Raw genomic sequence first — 21821 nt, forward strand, 5'->3', positions numbered from 1 at the left:
TCCACTATCCAGTTAACTTAAACTTAGAGTCATGTCTGCAGCTCTGTCTTAAAGATGTTAACATACTCTGGATATTTGCGTTCCTTCTGGATTGATTTTTCTTTGACTAACATTTGGAGAATAGTTTGAGTTTTAGTCTTGGAAGTACCCTCATGTTACTCGTAGGTTTTCATGTAACTGGATCCTTATGCTTTATTTTGAGGTAAATTTAAATGAAAAGAGACATCAATTGATTAATTAGGTAGCAGACCTTTAAAAAAATGGTCCAGGGTTTTCCCAGCATCCTTTTCAATTTTTCATTCTCTTAAATCATTTACTATACATACCAGCCAGAGATATGTAGCATTACTGATAAAAGAGTTAGTTATATGTTATTTTTATTTAAGTTTAGACTGCATTACATAATTTTTTTTTTGGTAAGGTGTTTATGTTGCTAAATAGAACTACGTAAAACTATCAACAGGATAGAATAGACTCTCAGGGAGATTCTCAAGACGTGGGTTTTAAAACGCAGGACAACAACCTATCAGCCGTGGCTTACTTATCTAATCTTCCTGAGGCACTCTTTCTTTATCTGAAACCAGGAGAAAATAAGAGTGTTCTCCTTTGTTTTATAAAGTTTTGCGAATGAGGGTGGGGATGTGAGAGAAAGGTTAAGTACTGTGCAGATTGAATAAAATTCTTTTGCTTAATTGGCATTTACCCAGCATCCATTAATTGATGTCAGGGAGGAGGTGGTCCAGAAATGTACAAAGCAACAAAAAGAAATCAATTTGCGATTCAGAAATTTCTACAGGAATTATAAAGAGTTGGCCAGATACCTATAATGCACTTTAAAGTAAATACTTAGAATTTCCTTGACTGTCTTAAATGGGAATTAAAAATAAGGTTTTCCGCCGACTTTGAGCTGTCTAAAATTTGGTTTAAATGTTTATAAAAATGGTCCATTGCTGGGTTGTGAGATTTCCGAATGTCTTAAGAACATCATCCTCCAGTCTTACCAAGGAGACAGCCTCAAATGGAACATTAAGCGATGTTACAAATAGAGTCTTCCTGTGTGGGGTGAGGAGGGGGGTGCAGGAGGTTGCAGTCTCCCCTCCATTTCCTCTAAACTTCATGGCTTTCAATTTATCAGTCTCAGAGGGATGAAGAGTTGAGTCTCTCCTGATAGCATTTGAAGCTGTGGTTCCACAGAGGATTTAACGCTGTAGTTGCAGGGAGTCTAGGTATTTCAAATCTGAGGCTTAAAAAACTAAGCCATCCCCTCCGGCTCTTGCACTGATGCTGTGAAATCCATTTGAGAAACATGCCCATGTTTTGCTACTTGTTCAAAGCTGTAAGCGTGACTTGGCATTGAAATAATTTCTTTTTCAGAAACTCCCCACTGAACTTGGGTTATCTAAATACAAGTTACTTATTTGATTGGCATTTGCTGTTGACAGTTTCGCAAACTATAAGTAATGATTGCTGCTAATGTTAGAGCATTTGTGGTTCTGTGTTTCTAAGCTGAATCCATTTTGGCATTAATTTGGGAACACTTGAACGTTACTCCCTGATTGTACATTCTGGATGAAATTAGAGTATCTTTCATTGTACAGAAATAAGTGTTATTGTTCTACAAATGAGAAAAGAAAATATTCTTCCTTCCTGAAATACTTTTCCTCGTTTATGCCCCTGAAACTGTTTGTCAAATCAATGGCAGATTCAAGTCACAAACTTGTTTTTGACTTTTTAACCTTTAAAAGTCAGCTTAGTGACTTATAGGACCAAGACTGTATATAGTGGAATATTGGCCTATTCAGTGACTTCTTCTCAAAATAATTTATATACAATGTATTTTCAATTTGTAATGTTAATACTGGGCCAGAGCTACAATAAAGTTATCAGAACAAGGATATAGTAGATCATTTTACATGGTGTAATTTGCTTTTTTATGACAGTTGTTTATAATGTTATGATGTCTTCATGAACATGATCCATTATAATCATAAAGGCCTAGGGCAATAGAACAAGATTCACGGTATCTTCCGACCACTTTAAACACTGCTTTGACATTGTTAACTACTGTCACAGATTATTTTAATGAAGAAATTTAACAATAAAAGCAAAATTCCAAAACAACGATGACTTACAGTGAGTCCTCTCACTGTTCAAAATACGTCTTATGCTGATCATAATTTAAATGGAAAAATATTCCAATGAACAGATGTATCCTGTGTATACCTATCCAACTAGTCTGTTACTTCCCGGTGGTTCATATGAAGATTTATAAGAAAAGATTATCTTACATGTGACTTAGTATTTATTTTTTCATGTTTTAGAAATGTACATCTTCTTCAACGATCTCTGTGTATGCCAACTCTTATAGAAGATCACCTACCTTTTAACATGTCAGATATATCTGTTTGGTGAAAAATCTTGATGTTCTATTCGTTGTTGTGTAACCTGCTTTTTTATTTAAGGTATCTTTAACCTCTTTGCATGTCACTAATATTCTTTATACTATTTTAAACCTTTATATTGTGAAATGTAATATAAATCTAGAACAGCACATAAAACATAAATATACAGCTTAAAGAATTTTGCATAAAATGAACACCCATATAATCACCACTCATGTCAACAAATATAATATTCTGAGCATCCCAGAAAACCCCTAACTGCTCATACAACATCACTTTTAATGGAGGTATAAAATTCCTGTATGACTGAACCAAAATCTATTTTCTACTGTGTTTTAAATTGTAGGTCTTTATATATAAATAATTTTTCAGAATTAAGCTGTCCGGCATCACACTGAGTTTATACGATAGACTGTAGCAATTAAAATAGTGTCACGCTGGATCATGGGTGAAGGTGAACAGAAGGAATTTGGGACTCTTGCATGGCTCAGGTGGGTGAGCAGTTAAGTTCAGTCTATTACTAATAGTTGGGTTTCCTAAGAATCAGGGCAGATTTAGAGATTAGGCCAGTCTCCGTATTCAGGTCAAATTCAAGGAGTCAGGTGGTTTGAGGGCATGATGGTATCACATGAAGTCTCACTCCGAGGAAGGGGCTTTGCACCTTCCCACCATCTTTACCATTTTCTCCTGGGAACAGGGTTAAGTAACTGTGAACTGACTCGCCCATCACTGCATTTCTAGCCCTAATGGCACTTGCTGGCGTAGGTGCCCTATTTCCCAGACGGCTCTGTAATAAAGGCTTAGATCAGACATCTCTGAAGTCTGAAATTCATAGGTTTAGTGTTATGATCACTGTGATTCTAGAACTTTGTAGCAGCTTTAAGTGCTTGCAGTATCAAAGAAGAGAAAACTTGGTGGTTTTAGAAAAAAAGGATTTACTTTTTTTTTTTTTTTTTGCACAAAACGGTAAGTGTAAAAACTGTTGGCATTGGTTCAGTAGCTCTAAAATGTCAGAACTTACTTGTTGCCTTATGGTCACAAGACAGCTACTGTTGTTCCAGACACATCCACATTCAACCCAGGGGGTGGGAGGAAGGGCTGCTATCAGCCCCAGCCCACCCTCGTTAGCAGGAAAACGGAAGCATTCCCAGATCCTGCCAGCAGAATGCTGCTTCCTTCTCATTGGCCAGAATGATGTCACTTGGGGCCTTTTCAGTGAGACTCAACAACACTTTTTTTTCTTTCCTTTCCTTTTTTGTTTTGAAGTCCAGATGTCACTTCTGGGTCGGTGTAGTACATAATAGGAATAACACAGAGAGAGAGGTCGGCTACTGAGGCAGCCTTGAGAATTCAAGACCTTTGTAAATTTCTAGAAACTTTTTGAAGGACTTTGGACTTCAGCAGAGTGTAAATATGGAGTTCGAGCCAATCTTATTTAGATCTCAAGGATCAAAGGCACCTCATTCAACCTCAGAATTATGACTATGATGCTCAGTGGGAGATTGAGAGGAAAAGGGCAATTCTCCCTTTGGGATAAAAAGATGGTTATTTTTGAGAATAAGAGATTAAAGGGAAATGGGGGACTTACTGCCTGATAATCTTGATCTTTTCTAGTAGTAGAAATCACCTGCCAAGATTCTAGCAGGTTTGAAATGGAATTGGTGACGAGAAATTGGTGAGGGATTTTAGAGGATTCATTATGGGAAGTCTCATAAAGATGGCAGTAATTGAACAACAGAGATTGGGGAGCATGAACGAAGGTCCGTTTTAAATCAGAGAGCCTGATATTGGTGAATCCTAATTATCGCAATCTTGCCTTCCTCCAGTATCGTTTTTAAGGAGCCTAAATTATAATGTAGAAAGTGAGAATTATCCCTATTTGGAGAGGGAGTCTACTGGGTTTGATGGGGAATTTACTGGTATTGCTGATTATGGCAAAGTCCAGACTGAGCCCTAAACTGGGGGAGAGAGAGAGACAGAGAGTGTGTGTGTTTGATGGAGGGTTAACACTTGGTAAGTTGAAGGTTTTGAAAGACTGGAAATTCTGGTGAAGGTAGAGTGCCTCTTTTTGTGGAAGTTAAGGACTAGAAAGTTGGAAAATAAGGAGGTTGTAATAAATTACAACAGTGCTTTTCACATACTGCTGACTACTGCATTCTGGGCTTTACGGTAGATTCACTCCTTAAACTGAAGAGGGAAAGCTTACAACCTGGGGCAGCTTTAGCCTTAGGATCCCCAGCAGGTGTTGCTTTCCTTTTTTCCTCCTGTCTTCCTTACTTCTTCCTTCCTCCCTCCCTGTCTCCCTCCCTCTCTCTCCCCCTCCTTCTTTCCCTGCCCTCTTCTCCCTACCCCCATCTCCCCCACCTCCTGCTTCCTTTCTTCTTTTCAAAAATATTTATTGGTTGCTTTTTATGTGTCAGGAAGGTTTTTTATGTATTATTAGATACTGAGGTGAACTCAACAGACAAATCCCTATGCTGGTGAGACTTCCCTAAAGGACTGACCACATAGATGGGATGCTGAAGAGCAGCAGAAGCCCCCAGAGGAAAATGAAGCAGCAGGATGGGTCTGCGCCGATGGGATGCACCGATGGGTTGGGTGAAGGTGACCAGAAATGGTGAGATTGTAGGTTTTGAAGGAAGAATGTGCAGACTTGCTAAGGGTTTCCTGTGTGGTGTTAGAGGAAGAAGGGACTGAAGTTCCTTACCAAGTTGTTTTGGACGATGTGGCCAGGCATAACTCAGGATGAGAAATGGGATAAGGAATACGTTTTTGACTTTGGATACCGAGTGACCTTGGCATTGATTTCCTGACCGGAGGGCTCCGACACATTTCTGATTCTTAATGAGGGTGACATGCTTATTGCTCACAGTGGTCTCAGGAGGAGAAGTAGAAGCCAGACTGTCCTGCTAAACTGTGGTGTCTTCTTCCAAAGAGGAGTCCAGTGCCTGGCTGGCCAAACACGCCTGGCTAAGTCAACTGGAAGATGACAAAAAAAAAGCTGAGGAAATTTGGAGGGATCCTTTTCCCTTACTGCCCCTATTTCCTTCCCTGTTGAGGGTATTCACTGAACCCTCGGCCTCTCTACTCCTTTACTCTGAGTGACTTTTTTGGTGATCAGTTTGGGATACTAAATCAGGGTGGGGGGCTGACTTATGGCCCTTTATCCTTTGGAGGCTGAAAGGCATGCAGGGGCTCTGTTCTCTGCTCAGGCGTGTTCCTGCCGGGCTGGAACACCTTCCTGTGTCTCAGAGCAGTTCATGCACAGGCCCTCCCTTGAGGGCCCCCATACTGCAGGTGAAGGAACTGAAGTTTACAGCGGTTAAATGACTAAAAGTAGCAGTGAGATGATCTATCCAGGTCTCCTTTCTACTAAATGAATGTTTTGGTTTTCTTGTATCCACAACGACTTTGGTTATATATTGAGGATATGTTTTCTTTGTGTCACTGGGGTGGTGCATACATTCATCAAAGTTTGAACAGCGGCATAGGGAACCCCGGTCAAATTGTGAAAATAGAAAACTTACCTCTCTATATTTGATTAGTTCAAGTCTTGCACATCATTCATTTGTCACTCACTCGAAATATGTCAAATTTTTTCATTCACGTCTGAAGTGTACTCGAAAACCCTTTTTCCTTGAGAGTTGCCCTTCCTGCAGGATTTTGTTTGTTTGTTTGGGTTTAGGTGCTGGATTTTGGTATTAATTTTGTTATGTTCATCATCTGGTGATATTTGTGACTCAACTAGGAAATGAATAATAAAATCCCCAAATTGTTGAAGAATTTCTATAGCAGCTGCTTTCTACCAAGTACCTTTTAATTCCTCCATCTTGGCAGAATGCACTATCTATCAATTATCGCAAAATTTTAAAAGTCTCCAGGTTCACAATGAAAACTATGTTGTGCTTATTTTTATGTGAAGGGAAATCTAACATGGTGGGTACCCAGGAGAGTCATTATGGGCAGATAGCAGTACAATATGAATGGGCTGGAATGGTTCCATGTGGCGGTAAACTCTTATCTCCAGCCAAGACCCATCAACACAAATAGAAGGAATGTGAATTAGCCGTTGAGCCTGTGTGTTTACTATTAAGAGCAACTGTGCAATCTAGTTTTCAAGACCCATGCTACCCAAACACATTTTTCTGCATTACATAATGTTATCATTTAAATATTGTCATTCAAATGTGAAGACCAGCTGTGCATTTCAGGACACAGCTGTCGGGTTGAGGTGCAGATAAGCCATCTGGTGCTTGGCTCTGGGTGGTTAAATTCCAGCCGGGGATTTAACTTCATATCCAGCTGTGATAAAGTAAATTGAAGGCTGCATATTATTCTTCAGAAATCACTCCTTTGGGATATTCTGCAGAAATAAATTTTAGCCAGAGGTGTCATTGATTGGTTCTACACTTTCAATTATCACAGTGGCCAAAATAAAGCCAAACAAAAAAATTGTTCGGTCATTTCATTTTCTTTGAGTGAAATAAAACAAAATAGTTACAGAGAATGAAGCTGTTCCATCCTCTTCAAATGATTTGCGTACAGGGACAAATCTGCAGGACAACCGCCTGACTTTCTTCATCTCTCCGAACAATGAGAGGAAAAGCCAGGTGATCTGTAAAGGCTGAGTTAGACAGCAGAGGTGGTGATTAGCCTCATCGTTCTGTCTGTAGCTGAGTGAAATAGGAGAAAGCAACACGATTTTTCACCTTAGTCATTGCTGTGCTCAGACACCCTTTCTCAGTTCCAACTGTTTTCAAGGGGGAGATCACGAGACAAAAAATGAGCAGCAGCAAGGAGAAAGGGAAATTTACAAAAATTCTAAATTGACAAAGATTTGAAACACATACTATACCTCTTATTTTCAAATTTAAACTGTGGACAGCTGTTAAATTTTAGACCAACTCTTTCTGTTCTTTTCATTTCGAATACTTTAAAAAATAATTTTATTACATGCTTTGGTACCTCACAGTGTAGACAAATGAAAAATGAAAATTACTGCTACTTGGTGTCAGAGGTTTCATTATTTGACTTAGAAAATTAGTTTTACCAAAGTCAGACCATGCTGTTCAGTGATGGTAAATAGCCCTTCTTCTTCACAACAAAAAAGTGGCAGATTGATCGAGAAAAGTATAAGGAAAATGAATATTTAGTGACTTTGGCCATTCCCTTTGTGTGGATTATTTCTTCTGAAAATGGGAGATGGGAGAGAATCTCCTGAATGAGTGAATCTTAAAAGTACTTGAAATGAATATACATATATATATAATCCCTATGTTATGTTATGAAACTACCTGGGAAAAAATGAGTAGTCGTGGAAATTATCCAAGGAGACTTGATGTTTGTATGAAGGGACATGTTGTGGGGTCAGACCCTCCACAATAGAGGGAATTGCTTGTCGTTGTTTCATTTGTCCTTACTTGGGCATGAGCTTTGTTTCCAATTAGGGAATGTACTAGCAGGTGTGATATTGTCGGTGCCTGAGTGTGTCAATATGTTATGTTATGTGCACAACAATGACCGTGACGATGAGTAGCTACCATTTATTGTGTACTCACTGAGCCCAGCACTGTTCTAAGCATTTCATGTCTTAATTTACTAATCCTCTCAACACTGTTATTATCCACACAGTACAGATGAGGGAATGAGACCCAGAGAGGTTAAGGAACTTGCCCAAATTCTCATAACTAGTAAATGGTACAGTCAGAATACAAATCCATAATGTCTGATTCCAGAAACTACATCCTTCTATCCTAAATTATATTGCCTCCAAACTATTATTTGATGTTAGTCTATAACATATTATAGAATATATCTAATTGGGATCTCATAAACAATCAGGATTCAAAATGAGCAAATACATAACACACATGTGGGGCCTCTCTTCTTCTTAAATAACCAACCAAAGAGGTGAAGTTATTTTTCTATAAGTCAAAGCTTTTCATATTTTGCAAAGAACTTGAGCAGAGCAATTTGGAAGATTATTAAGTAAAAGACAACAGAATCCTTTAGCTAGTAAATCACTAAGTACTGAAATGGGTACTGGAGTATAGAGAACAGCGTGGGTTTGATTAGGAAGGTTACCTAAATTATACTCAGACACATTTTAAAAAGTTTTGAAAAATGAAGGACAAAAGTCTCCACAAACTTATATACCCTGAAGATAGCACAAGAGGAAATGGATTTTGCTCACAAAAAGGAAGATTGGGTTTAGACATAAATAAATCTTTCCAGGAGTGTGCGAAATAGATCAAAGCCATAGAGACTCACTCGGTAACTGCTTATCACAGCTCAGGCACCCTATTAAATGGAAACTGGATCATTAAAGTTCCTTCTACCTCTATGATTCTGTTGAACTTGACCAACACTCCGTGCCACATCCCCTACCCTTTAAATTGATGCAACTTGCGTAATCATTGGGAAAATGCAAGAAAACCAGTATTATTAGCATCCTTTAAGAGCTGAATGGTGGTGTTTTCTAATGCATTTTAAATTCCTTCTGCAATATTGGAGGTGAACTTGTTACCAAGACCCAAGTTCAGCTGCTCTTTCCTCAAGAGACCTGTTTTGATTGGAAAGGAATATGAGCCTTATTCAGGAGGCCGGCCCACCTGGGGAGAAGGCAGACTGCTGTCTAAAGGTCAACTTTAAGGTTTCTGCCTGGCCCAAGGATTTTTAAAGGGGTGTAGGGATGTTAATTTAGTAAAGGGAGTACAGTGGTCTGTAACTTTTCTTGATTACGTGCAGACTCCATGGTGCCAGTGACAGATACCATCCTGGTGCTCAGAGCTTGTGCTGGGAGGTCTGGTCCTTAGTGTCTGAGAGTTGTACAACAAGGTCTGGTTTCTGTTTCATGACATGCAGAAGTGCTCTTTCCTTTCTCGGAAAGAATGCATGATCCATAAATATACAAAACAAGGTTGGTTAATCAATCACGTGGGCTAAAGGTGCTTGCTAAAGTTTAAAGACTACTGGGTTGGCTAGAGGGGCCAAGGCAGCTTCAAACTCAATTAAATGTTACCAAACATGAGTTGGTTACTCATGGGTTAACCTATTCATGAATTAGAAGCATTTATCCAAGTACTGGTTTAGGTTAAAAAAAAAAAAAAAAAGATTAAAAAAAAAATCACACAAATTTTTCCTAGGAAAAATTGTAATCACCAAGATTACAATGTAATAAAAGACATAATCCCCTCTGAAGGAAAGATTTTAAGCTAAAATTTTAACATAAAATGTATATAATCACTTTATTACTAGTTGTTTGGAAAGATGAACAAAAGAAAATTTTCCTTGGGGCCAAAACTAAATTATCTGAAACAGTTACTTGACATTTATACAAATGATAAATTTTATGAAGTACTCCTCAATCTTAGAAGTGCTTATCTATGTCTTTCAAACCCTATAATCATCATATTGCTATTATCTGAACTTTCCACATCTTCTAGGTCCATCTTAGTTATGAAAGTTACCCTATTGGTAAAATAGGGCCCTGAGGAGCATAAAAGATCACTTCATCATTTTTGTTTATTTTTTGAAAATACAAAGATATGACTTTGCAATACAGTGACCAACTCGTTTGAATATATATTCTATTAGGTCATAATCTCACATATATATAACTTGCTTGATCTTATTAAATTTCTTTAAAAGTTATTATTACTTAAATAATTCATTCTCGGTCACTAAAACTTCATTCCATCTTCCAAAGTTCTTCATCCCTTTTAATAGGTTTGATGAAATTTCAAGGTCAATTATTTTTGAGGATAAATTGAAAAAAAAAAAAAAGAAAAAAACCTGATCATGATGAAGTCTAAGGGATTAGGTTATTTAAACATGAAACATTTCTTGACAATGAGGTTATTCAATCTTAGATATTAGAAGTTACCCTCTTTGGTGTTTTGGTTATAAACATTCTCATTTATCTGACATGAAGTCAATGTAATAATTTTAAGGCTTGGGAATGGAGTAGATGACCTTAAAAACTCATTCCATGAACATAGGTATGACATATACATTATCGGGCATGGAGTGATTAAGTAGTAACTATCTGAGCCACTATTCCCAGAGTAGAAGAGATTATTTAATAGTGACAAAAAGGAAGTGTCATGACACATTTGAGTGTGTCGAGTGGAAGACTTGCAGATGACTCTTCCCATCCGAATGATTTTGAAAGCCCAAGCCTCCTACCATACTCCCCAGGACAATGCAGTTCCTTTGAGAAATTATAGACATCCCAGACTCTGGTTGGAAATACAGAGCTGAAGCACTGTACCATTAAACCCAGAGCCTAATTAGAAGAGCGCAAACCTTTCATGTGTATTAGTTGATACAGACTCATGCTTAAAACGTACATCTGAGCAAGTGCAAGCAAAGGTAAGATTTATTAATAAGGGGAGTCAAAAGTCAAAGATTTATTCTTGGCGTCCTGGTGCATAAGAAGCAGAGCAGAGTAGTTAAGACTATATACCCTGGGGGTGCCTGGGTGGCTCAGTCGGTTGGGCGACTGCCTTCGGCTCAGGTCATGATCCTGGAGTTCCGGGATCGAGTCCCGCATCGGGCTCCCTGCTCGGCAGGGAGTCCGCTTCTCCCTCTGAGCCTCCTCCCTCTCATGCTCTCTGTCTCTCATTCTCTCTGTCTCAAATAAATAAATAAAATCTTTAAAAAAAAAAAAAAAGACTATATACCCTGGACTCAGTCTACATGCATCTGTACCCACTGTAGAAACTTCACAGTTTGTTGGGGCATCTGGGTGGCTCAGTCGTTAAGCGTCTGCCTTCAGCTCAGGTCATGATCCCGGAGTCCTGGAATTGAGCCCCACATTGGGCTCCTTGCTCAGTGGGGAGTCTGCTTCTCCCTCTCCCTTGCCCCCCCCACCCTGCATCATGTTCCCGCACCCTCTCTCTCTGTCTCTCACTATCTCACTCTGCACCCTCTCTCTTTGTCTCTCGCTATCTCGCTCTTGCTCTCAAATAAATAAAATCTTTAAAAAAAAAATAAAGGAATAGTTTGCCTGTCCTTGACCTTCATATAAATGAGTCTATACAGTTTGTATGCTTTTGTGTCTGGCTTCTTTTTTTCAATAACATGCCTGCGAGATTCATCTACATCATTGCAGGGAGCCATAGTTCTTTCTTTTTAATTGGTGTGAAACATACTGTTGTACAATTTATCTATTGTAGTATTAGTTGCATTGTTTCCAATTTGGGGCTAGTTGCTGTTAATGTAGTTCCCTGGTAGACGTTAGCACTCCTCATTTCTGCAGTGTGTATACTCATGACTCCTTGCTCTTAGGCAAGATATGCCAAATAAGGTACCTGTCCATTTCACAGATACCTGCACATCTCCCTAAAGGGAGATTAACTATCAATAGAAAAACGAATGCTTAAAGCCTCTTTGTTTATAAAGTGTTTCCTTGCTCATTTGATAGGTTACTCTATCTTTCCAGTAAAACCTGTGTCTTGCCAAGAAAGCTGTAGAGGTATCCCATGAGTTGGACTCCAGCAAGATTTAAGTATAAGGGTCTAACAGGATTATGCCAGAGGCAGAGATGTAAAAAAAATAATTTTTCCATAAGCCCATTCTGTCAGCTCAAATTCTCTGCTCCAGAAAATGTAATACAAATAGTTCAGAATATTTCTGTCATGACCTGCAGCAATTTCCAACCCTTCCCTACAAAAGCAAAGCAAAACAAAACAAAACACACACACAAAAACCCCCCCAAATCAAAAGCAAACAAAAACCAAAAAGCATGCAAAACTTCGTCATTTAGCACCCCTGATCTCTAAGAGAGCAATACCAGCTCTGCTCTGGGCTTACCTTCAGGTCGAGGAAGGAAAAGCAGTATGAATTATGTCTACATATGCTTAGGAATTGCATTTGATGAAGCATAATGAGTAGGAAACTTTTTTTGTTTGGTCTCGGGCTCAAAATTAATCTAGCTCAAAGTTTGGAAAACCTTAAAACCTGACTCAGGATGTGGAATCACCTTCCCCCAATTGCTCAGACTAAAACCCTAGGATTTAGCCTTGATTTTCTTTCCCCAAACCCATTTCCAACCCATCAGCACATCTTAATGACTCTTAAGAAAACCTTCCAAGTTCAACCACTTCCATCAGTTCTCTGTGCCCTTCGCTTTCATGCCACCCTCCCCTCCCCCCAGCTTGGCCATAGCAGCCCATTAGGGGCATTTCTGCTTCCATACAGGTCTCGCTGCTTTGGACCTGTTTCTGCAATTCACTGTCCTGCTGCAAATGGACTTACCTTTTGTAAAAATAAATTAGGTAATGACATCGTGCTGTTAAAAAATAAAAACAAAACAAAAGCTACCTGGGACTGCTCATTAAATCTAGACTCAATTCCTTTTTGGCCAAGAAATTTCTAGATTCTCAATCTTGACTGCACATTGAGAATCAACTGGAAAATTTAAAAATACTAACTCATCTGGACAAATGGCATTTTACAGCTTCCTAAGGCTGTTCCAATGTTCATTCACCCAAGATTGAAAACTACTTCTCTAGGGTCCCTTCTCCTACCACACTCTTCCTTCTCTCTTTCTCTACCCATTTCAACCCCAGTTGCCTTCTTGCTATTTTTTGAACATACTAAGCTCATTTCTGCCCCCAGACATGAATCATTCTTTCCCCAGATTTTTTGGATAATCTATTCTTCCACACACTTAGATCTCTCCTCAACTGTTAACTTTACGGATACATTTTCCTTGACCAACCTACTTAGGCACCTTCTGTTTCTTTACCCTCTATATTTTTAGCATTTATATGAAATTAGGTTACTTTCTTCTTTACTTGTTTTAGTATTGCTCTTCCTGGCAAGACTGTAAGCTTCATGAAGATGGACACTTTGTCTTACTCGCTACAGCGGCTCTCACTTGGCATCTAGTATGACTGACACTACCTCTCCATTAGTATTTTTTTTTTTTTTGAGAGAATGAAAGGACTAATCAAGATTTGAGGATCAAGAATTCCTACGACTAGGGAATTGTAGCTTATAGAACTCTTTGAAAGTCTTTTGTTGTTGTTCTATTTACAGCCTTAGACTTTCCTTCTGGAAATAGTCAAGGGGACTTTACTTTTATTTGCTTAATTATGTTGCTATGTTTTTATGTTCCACTTCCTTCGTGAGATACAGACCACCTGGTTGGACTTTCAAGTGAGTTGGCTGGCTCAGGGCTAGCATTCTTTTCTTTATTCCTGTCTCCGGGGAAAGCAGTAGCCACAATTCTCTTAGGAGAATGACATCAGTGGTAATCCCTGCCATGTATGCCGAAGGCCACCCCCCCCCCTTTATTCATGTGCTTCCTTTCCACCTTCTCCCTTCCTGATCCAGTGATGCATCTGCATATAGAGGACTTCAGCAATGGACGTAGTCTTTCCACATATCTGCATACCTCTGGCTTAGGTGTGGGTCCCGGTCACTCACACAGAGGTCCAAAATGACTACATTCCTGCTCCAAGCCAAATGCTGCAAATCTTTCTCCTGAGTTAGAACTTAAATGAGAGCACTCAAGGGTCATGTAGCTCATGGGGAGGAGAGCTGGAGTTTGAACTTGTTATTTGGCCACAAGAACATCACACTCTACATTCTATGCTACTTTTCTAAGGCTAAGAGAAATTATACTGAGAGTAGAAAGCTGAGAGGAACTTGGAGAAGCCCTACACCTAAGACGTAGGAAGAATAAAAAGCAGAGTGAAAGCTATCTTGCATTGGGTTGGTAACCGGAAACCAATTGGGCTATTTTAAGCACAAAGGGATTTAGTAGAGTGAATTAAGTGCTACTGAGAGTGTAGATATAATTATGATGATGCAAAAATGGGAATAATAATGAAAAAAAATTGAAAGTGGTGAGATAAATCAAAGATATTCTAAGTGTACATGGGTAACATCCTTTTTTGGTGACAATGATTCTGAGCCACAAAATGTGAATTCTACAGCAAATGAGCAGCAATCAGAAAACAAGAAAATGATTGAGACAGGAAGAAAAAAGAAAAAAAAGAAAAAACCCTTTGCCTGTATACCATACAAAGCAACTCAACATTACATGAGTTCATCAATGCCGAGTTCTTAAAACGGTTTCTGCACTCAGAGAGAGGTCAATAAGCGCTGGCTAGGAGAAACCAGAGACTAGTACGTTATGAAGAAATGCCTACCAGTAACAGTTGTTTGAAGCTACTGGTAACTCACTATTCTCATACTCCGTTCTCTTCATCCATTGTCACAGTGAAGGGCAAGGCAGGCAGCTATGAGATTCAATATTCGGTAAGGCGACGGCCGCGCATTTGAAAGGGTTAAGGTTGGTGGTACCTGCCTCAGCAGATTCTCTTTTTTGTTTCTCCGCCATTAGGTGCTTTTTAAATTTACAAAAGTAATATATACATTATATCACATCACACAACAGAAATGTATAAAGAGAAAGTTTAGAAACGTACCTAACTCAGTTTCCCTAATTCTGTTGACGAGTGTTAATGGCTTTATGTCAATCAACACATTTTTAATTCAGATGGTATATATTTTGGGAAAAAGTTAAAAAAACAGAAATGAGTAGAACAGCTTGCCTTCAAAAGGTCATTTTAAGGGGATTATTGGTAGAAGTACAAAGACGGTAAGCTTAAATCCACTTAAAGAACAAAAGGACTTGGAAAAACCAAGTTACCTTTTTGATATTTTGTTAATTCTAAAAATATATTCTTACTGGTATTATTCTGGGGAAAAACAAAACAAAACAAAATGAAGACTGCTGCTAGGCAAGACTGTGAGCTCCTTAAGAATTAGTATTATCACAAAACCTGGCAAAGAACTTCATATGCGGTGAGGATTTTGTAAGTGTTAAATTAAGACAGAAAAAAGGAACATCTAAACCCTTTTAACGTAACAGTTTTTTTCATAATGTCAACAGAGTTCTCATTTTACCTATTATAAATATTAGTTTTCTCCACTATATCATTAAGATAACATATAAAATGTATTTATTCAATTGGTTAATTTGTTTCATATATTTTTTATCAATGTACAACTGTTGTACCATTTTGGAAAGTCCTGTGCATTAAGAGTTTACTGTATTCTCTATTTGTCTTATTTTATGATGCATAAATATTTTTTTAAAATTTACGTCACTCCAAAAAAAAAATATGTTGCAAATCTTCAATATTCCATTTGCATAATAGTCTTAATAGATTTTTTATTAGCTTGTAGATCCTCAGCACCCCTTATATCAATGTTCCTATAAGAAAACATTCTAGGAATAAAAAAAAGAAAACATTCCCAGAGGTGCCTGGGTGGCTCAGTCGGTTGAGCCTCCAAAGTGCACATGTGCATTCTCTCTCTCTCTCTCTCTCTCAAATAAATAAATAAAAATAGAATCTTAAAAAAAAAGAAAACAAATTCCAAATTCCAAATAAAACAATGTTTAGAATTCTAAACCTGTTTATAACTTAGGGACTGCCTATAGTGTTTCAAGTTAGGGTTTTCATTCATAGTACCAGACATACATGAAATATACATTAATGGCACAGAAAGGAAAGGAGACATCTGCTTTCAGCTACCTGGAGAAATATCTAAACAATCCCATACAGATGGCTATGGTTTCTGCCTGATCATCCCAAGGGAGAGTTTTGCCACTGGTAGTTCTTAGTAACTGCCTTTGTTCCAAACTTCTCCAAACTAGCCCACGTGTACCTAACAAGTCTGCAGCACGTATGGGTGTCGCCTTCTTGCTCTCCTCCTTTTCCTTCTTTACTCCTTGTTAATCCTGGAGAAATCAGGCCCTGCAATTAGGGGGTGGGGAATAGTTATGGAGACATGGTATCCATCCTTCCTTCTCAATCTGAAGCTTACGATTTAAACTTAAATAATGACCAAATCCACAGCTCAACCAATTGGTTTTTAACGAGATTCTGGCATATTTATATTTTAGTTTGTGTAGGGAATATGATTCTTGTGCATCATTAACTATGGGAAGGTTAAGGGAGAGGACATCGGAAGTGAGAGTGTAAAAATATATAAGGTTAATTGAAGTTTCAGATTCTTCTGCAGTGAAGGCAATTCTAATTCAATCTGGTGACAATAACATGCTTTAGATTTTCATTAGTTATGATTTTGAAGAGCAGATTTCTTATTCTGGTTAGTTCTAATTTTGCTAATGATACCAATGACTCAGAAAAAATACCCATTTCCATTTGAAAGTAGTTAGTTTCTTTAGTAAAAATTTGAAAGAAAATGCAGGACTCTAAAGCTGGATCTTTCTTCTTTTCCTTTCTAAAAGAGAGATGACCAATGACAAGAGCTAAAACATCTTGATCTGAAAAATAGAGCTTTAATTAAAGAATGTCTCTTTCTTGTCCTGCAAGATAATAAAACCATATCTTTAAACATCATCTTATATGGATGCTTGAGAGTTATAATAAAGATTGGTGTATTACTAATACTTTCTTTTTATATGCATTAAAAAGTGAAACAAATGGATTATAGTTATAAAACACTACTGAATATATCAATAATGTGCATTTTATATTGACTTCTAATTTTCTAGTGAATGCTACATGACACATGAATATGCTTCTAATTAAATTAATTAATTTAGTGTTTTCACGACCTTATATATTATTATAGGTTTATTGCTAGTTTTTTTTTTAGTTTTTTGAACTAGGAATTTATTGTCAATGTTTGGGAAACAGAACTATGAATTAATACTTGCAAAAGGTGGCAGGCAGCTAAGTAGTTGATGTTTTATTAGTGGTGCTAATAATAAATAGTGTCATGACCTAACTTTGCCACTTATTTGCTGTATGACTTGGGGCGAGTTATTTGACTTTGTTTCCTTTTCTATAAAATGTCTCTGTTTACACTTATGTAAATTGGTAATAAAAATTATAGCTTTTTCTGAGAACTGAATTAAAGCATATAAAGCACTTACAACTCATACATGCAATGTGTGTTTTAATTTTTCTATTCAACAAGAGTTATACTTTGAGCCAATTGTTTTTCCCTAGAAGACAGATCCCAGTCTACTTTGAGTTCCCCCTTTCCTTTCGGCCAAGGACTGAGTGTATATTCTGGGAACTTACGGAGTTCCAGGGCTTTGGTAGGGGTGCTGGGGAGAGCAGATCTGACCTTAATGTCTTTGCCAATACAGTTGTGTGCTGAGATGAGCTGTCCATCGTGCAGAGTGGTCTCTACCATCCAGGTTATTTCTGATACGTGTCTGATATGCCCCTTTCCCACCTGTCCCTGCTCATACAGAGAAATTGCAAGGCTGTTTGAGTCCCCACCTACCCAGACAACCTGCGCGTCCATCCCTGTGCCAACCCCACTACTGGCCCTAGGCTCTCCCCACGGAGCGGGACCCAGGCTCCCCACATTCTCTGGCCCCACACATCTATCTGGCAGTTTGCATGTGTAAATATGATGGACTAATTTGTTCCATTTGATGGAACAAATTTAGAAGCACACCTATCTATGATATTTCTCAAATTATGATTATTATTATTTCGAGCAAATTTTTCCAAATTCCACTTGTTTTTTTTTTTTTGGAGGAAGAAAGGATTAAAGATGTTACTGATTTATCACAGCCGCTAACTCAGAAAATGAATGGGTAAGTCCTGGCACACTGTCATGGCCAACTGCTCCATCCCGATCCCAAGAGAGCTGGACAAGTCGAAAGCGTAGCTCCTGGCTGGGTTTGCCAACACTGTTGCCAAACAAACTCAGATAAATTCATTGCAAGAGAAGCCAATGATTCAAGAGATGAAAGTTTGGAAAAGAGAAAGGGAGAAATTTATTTCGGGGGTTGGCAGCTGATGGAGATGGCAAGCTCGAGCCTTAACAACCAAACTCTCCACCAGCAAGATGGACACCTAGCATTTTATAGGGAGAGGTTCAGGGCGGGTAGCTGCAAAGGAGCAGGCAGAGAGCGCGTGATCATAGGTGGGGGTTGAAATGTGTTCAGGGTGCGATCCTGGGCAGGAAAGGGGACATAGGGCGTTTGGTCTTCTAGGCATTCTCTTGATATCAGGGCTTTTCTAGCCCTGTGGTTGGAATGCTCTGATCATTGTGAAACATCTTGGTCAGTGCCTCAAAAAAGTGTGATAGGAAATAAGAATAATAGGTTGCAGTCATAGCATGAGTGAAGCGATCTGGTCTATTTCTGGTTTTAACTGTTGGGATCTAATAGTTAAGCAAGAGGGCTTGCTGACAAAGACAGGAATTAGGATATGGAGACACTATATTTTACTAACTAACTAGAATTTAAATAAAAATAAAAAATAAAATATACAAGGAAAAAAAAGAAAAAAAGGATATGAAGAGATACTACCAATAATCCGGGGCTCTTATTCAGTCTGAGATCTGGCCAGGAGACTCCCGTAGACATTTGATTAGCTGACATTATGGCCATTAAACTAGAGAAACAGGTATGAGGGGTCTGCAGCTCTAAGAAGGGACTTCATGGTATTTAGCACCATATTGTGAGTATGGCACTTTAATGATTTGGTCAGATTGAAAAAATATATGGAAAGTGTTAGAAGGGAGAGATCACTTCTGGTTAGTGAATCAGAAAGGGAAAAGAACGTAGGAGGGGGTATTTGATTTAGGCCTGGAAAAATAGGTGAGATTTTCAGCAAAAATAAATTTTGCAAAAATCAAAAACAAACACCCCCCTCCCCGCAAAACCCCCTCAAAACTGTTTCTGCTTTTTTTTTTTTCCACTAAAGCTGGTATTTTTTTTCATCCTCCAATTTAATAAATAGAACATGGAAAGCATGTAGACTTTGGACCTATGAAACTCAACACTGTCCACGAGTAGCTGGATAAGCTTGGAAAATCAATCTCTGGGTTTCTGTAAAATGATCTTGATATCTGTCTAACTGGGGTCAGAGGATCAAATGCTGAAATGTACATACAGCATCCAAGGTCTGAGGCCTAGCACCCTGCAACAACTCAATAAATGCTATTTCCTTTCCTCTTCCCCTTTTAACCCCAGGGCTTTAAAGTAAAGTTTATTTGGCATGTACTGGGGACATGGACAAAATTTCCTTTAGAAGCCAGATTCTATAAGTAAGTACTTTGTAACAATAGTCCACTTTCTCCTGGAAGGAGCTGTAAAATGCAAGAATTTTATTGGCAATGTTACCTAACACAAATTTGTATAATCATAAAATATAACAAAATAACTGGTGATATTCAGAGCCTAAAAAGAGAGAAACCTATTTGGTTTTTGGGTTTTTTTTTTAAACCACTAAATTCTGTAGAGAGCTAAGAGGAAGTACCTTGGCAGAGCTAACATAAGATTTTGCAAGTGGTCGCATTTAGCAGAAAACATGATGTTTTTCTCCCCACTGACCTCTGAAGAATGAGGTCACTGGGTATACTCTGTTCCCCCTAATTAGGCTTTGATAACATCTAATAATTGGACAATTAAGTTCCTTTGTAAGGTCTTTTTGCTCTTGTTATGTAAAAGCTTGCCCCAAGGCAAGAAGAATGAGACCACTAGCCTGGAGATCAACTGAAAGGCATTACCAGTGTGGGGAGTAGGGAAGGAAACCAAGAACAGGCTAGTAGGCGAAGCTTGCAGGTGTAGAATTCTTAAGGGTCTGAATGAACAAAAGTTTTACATCAGCATGGAAGAGAATTTCCAGCCTTGGTACTGTTAGGTATGTGCTTAGGGAGAGGAAAATCAAAAGAAAATAAATCCTATAGATGGAGGGGAAATCAAAACACTGGTCTATAAAAAGACAGTCTGTTTTTTACTTTGAGTAAGGTAAAGCCCTTTATAATTAGTCTGTCTAGTGATATACCCAAAATAAGTTTTAAATCTCAAAATGGCAACCTTTACGATAAAGGAAAATCATCGTGGATTAGCCCTAAATAAGGATATCCTAATAGAGCAAATAATTGTATCTGAATATATTACCCATTAATGATGTCTGCACAGCACAACTGAGTGTCAGCAGTAATAGGTACTTCTCAGAAAAAAAAAAAAATGTGGTTAGACTGACTTTTGACTTGGTTGTTAACATAAATAATTCAAATCCATTTCTCCTCAGCATGATTTCTTTCAACAATTTTAGGTAACTCGCTCACTCTGCTGTTTGAACTGACTTCTCTATTGTGCATTTTCCTATACCTGAACTGTACTTTTTATTTAAGTCTGACATGTTAAATAGTTTGGAGGAGGGTTGGGGTGCACTGCTCTTGTTTTTAAGTTACCCCATTTAGGAACGCTGTTGAGAGTTGGTTCATTGTTGTGTGAATGTTATTCTACTGGTTTGCATTTCATTTTGCCTGCATTAGTTACTTGGATATTGTTGTAATATTCATTCCTTGCTTGAGAGCACTAGATGTAAGGGGTCATTTTCCACTATGTTGTGTATTTACTCTGGTGTCCTACTCTGTCCTCTTCCTCCTCTTAGACATGATACTCTTCCGAGTTCTTTCTGTTCTTATTTTACTCATTCAGATTCTGTCCTCCTTGCATTTAACAGATTGTATTGAGAATTCTTTGGTGGTTCTAACTTGTGATACTACATTGTTATTTTTACATACACATTTTTACTTTACTAGAAATATTCCCTTAACGTTAACCATTAGAATTATGCCTAAGATGATATTTTATGCAATTTTATTCATGCCTTCTTGGAAGTCTCCTGAAAACGTATGCATTTCTTACAGTACCTTGTAGTCTACTATTTTGTCTACATATCTTTCCTCCCCTACTGGGTACAAACACTATATCTGATTTTCCTTATGTCCTTATAGCTGGGTTGACAAACTCTGCCTTATGGACCAAATCAAGTCAGCCCCAGGCTTTTGAATAGTCCATGAGGGAAGAGTGGTTTTTTGCATTTCTAAATAGTTGAAAAAAAAGATCAGAAGAAAGAGATATTTTGAAACTTGGGAAAATTATGTGAAGTTAAAACTTCAGTGTCTGTTAACTAAGTTTTATTGGAAAATAGCCATACTCCTTTGTTTACATATTGGCTATGCTACTGTCCTCATAGAATGGATGAGCTGGGGCGCCTGAGTGGCTCAGTTGGTTGGGCGACTGCCTTCGGCTCAGGTCATGATCCCAGGGTCCTGGGATCGAGCCCCGCATCGGGCTCCCTGCTCTGCGGGGAGCCTGCTTCTCCCTCTCCCACTCCCCCTGCTTGTGTTCCCTCTCTCGCTGTGTCTCTCTCTGTCAAATAAATAAGTAAAAAATCTTTAAAAAAAATGGACAAGAAATAAAGAGATTGACAAGTGTCAGCCAGGAGGTGGACAAAATGGAACCTCTGAGCACTGCTGGCGGAAATGGAAATTCCACTACAGCAAACAGTGTAGTGGTTCCTTGAAAACTTGAAAAAAAGAGATACTATATTATCCAGCAATTCCACTTCAGGGGAGATACTCCCCAACACACTGAGACTCGAACAG

This window comes from Leptonychotes weddellii, chromosome 2 (genome assembly GCF_054177405.1).
Source record: "Leptonychotes weddellii isolate Sample4059 chromosome 2, ASM5417740v2, whole genome shotgun sequence".
In the NCBI taxonomy this organism is placed as follows: domain Eukaryota; kingdom Metazoa; phylum Chordata; class Mammalia; order Carnivora; family Phocidae; genus Leptonychotes; species Leptonychotes weddellii.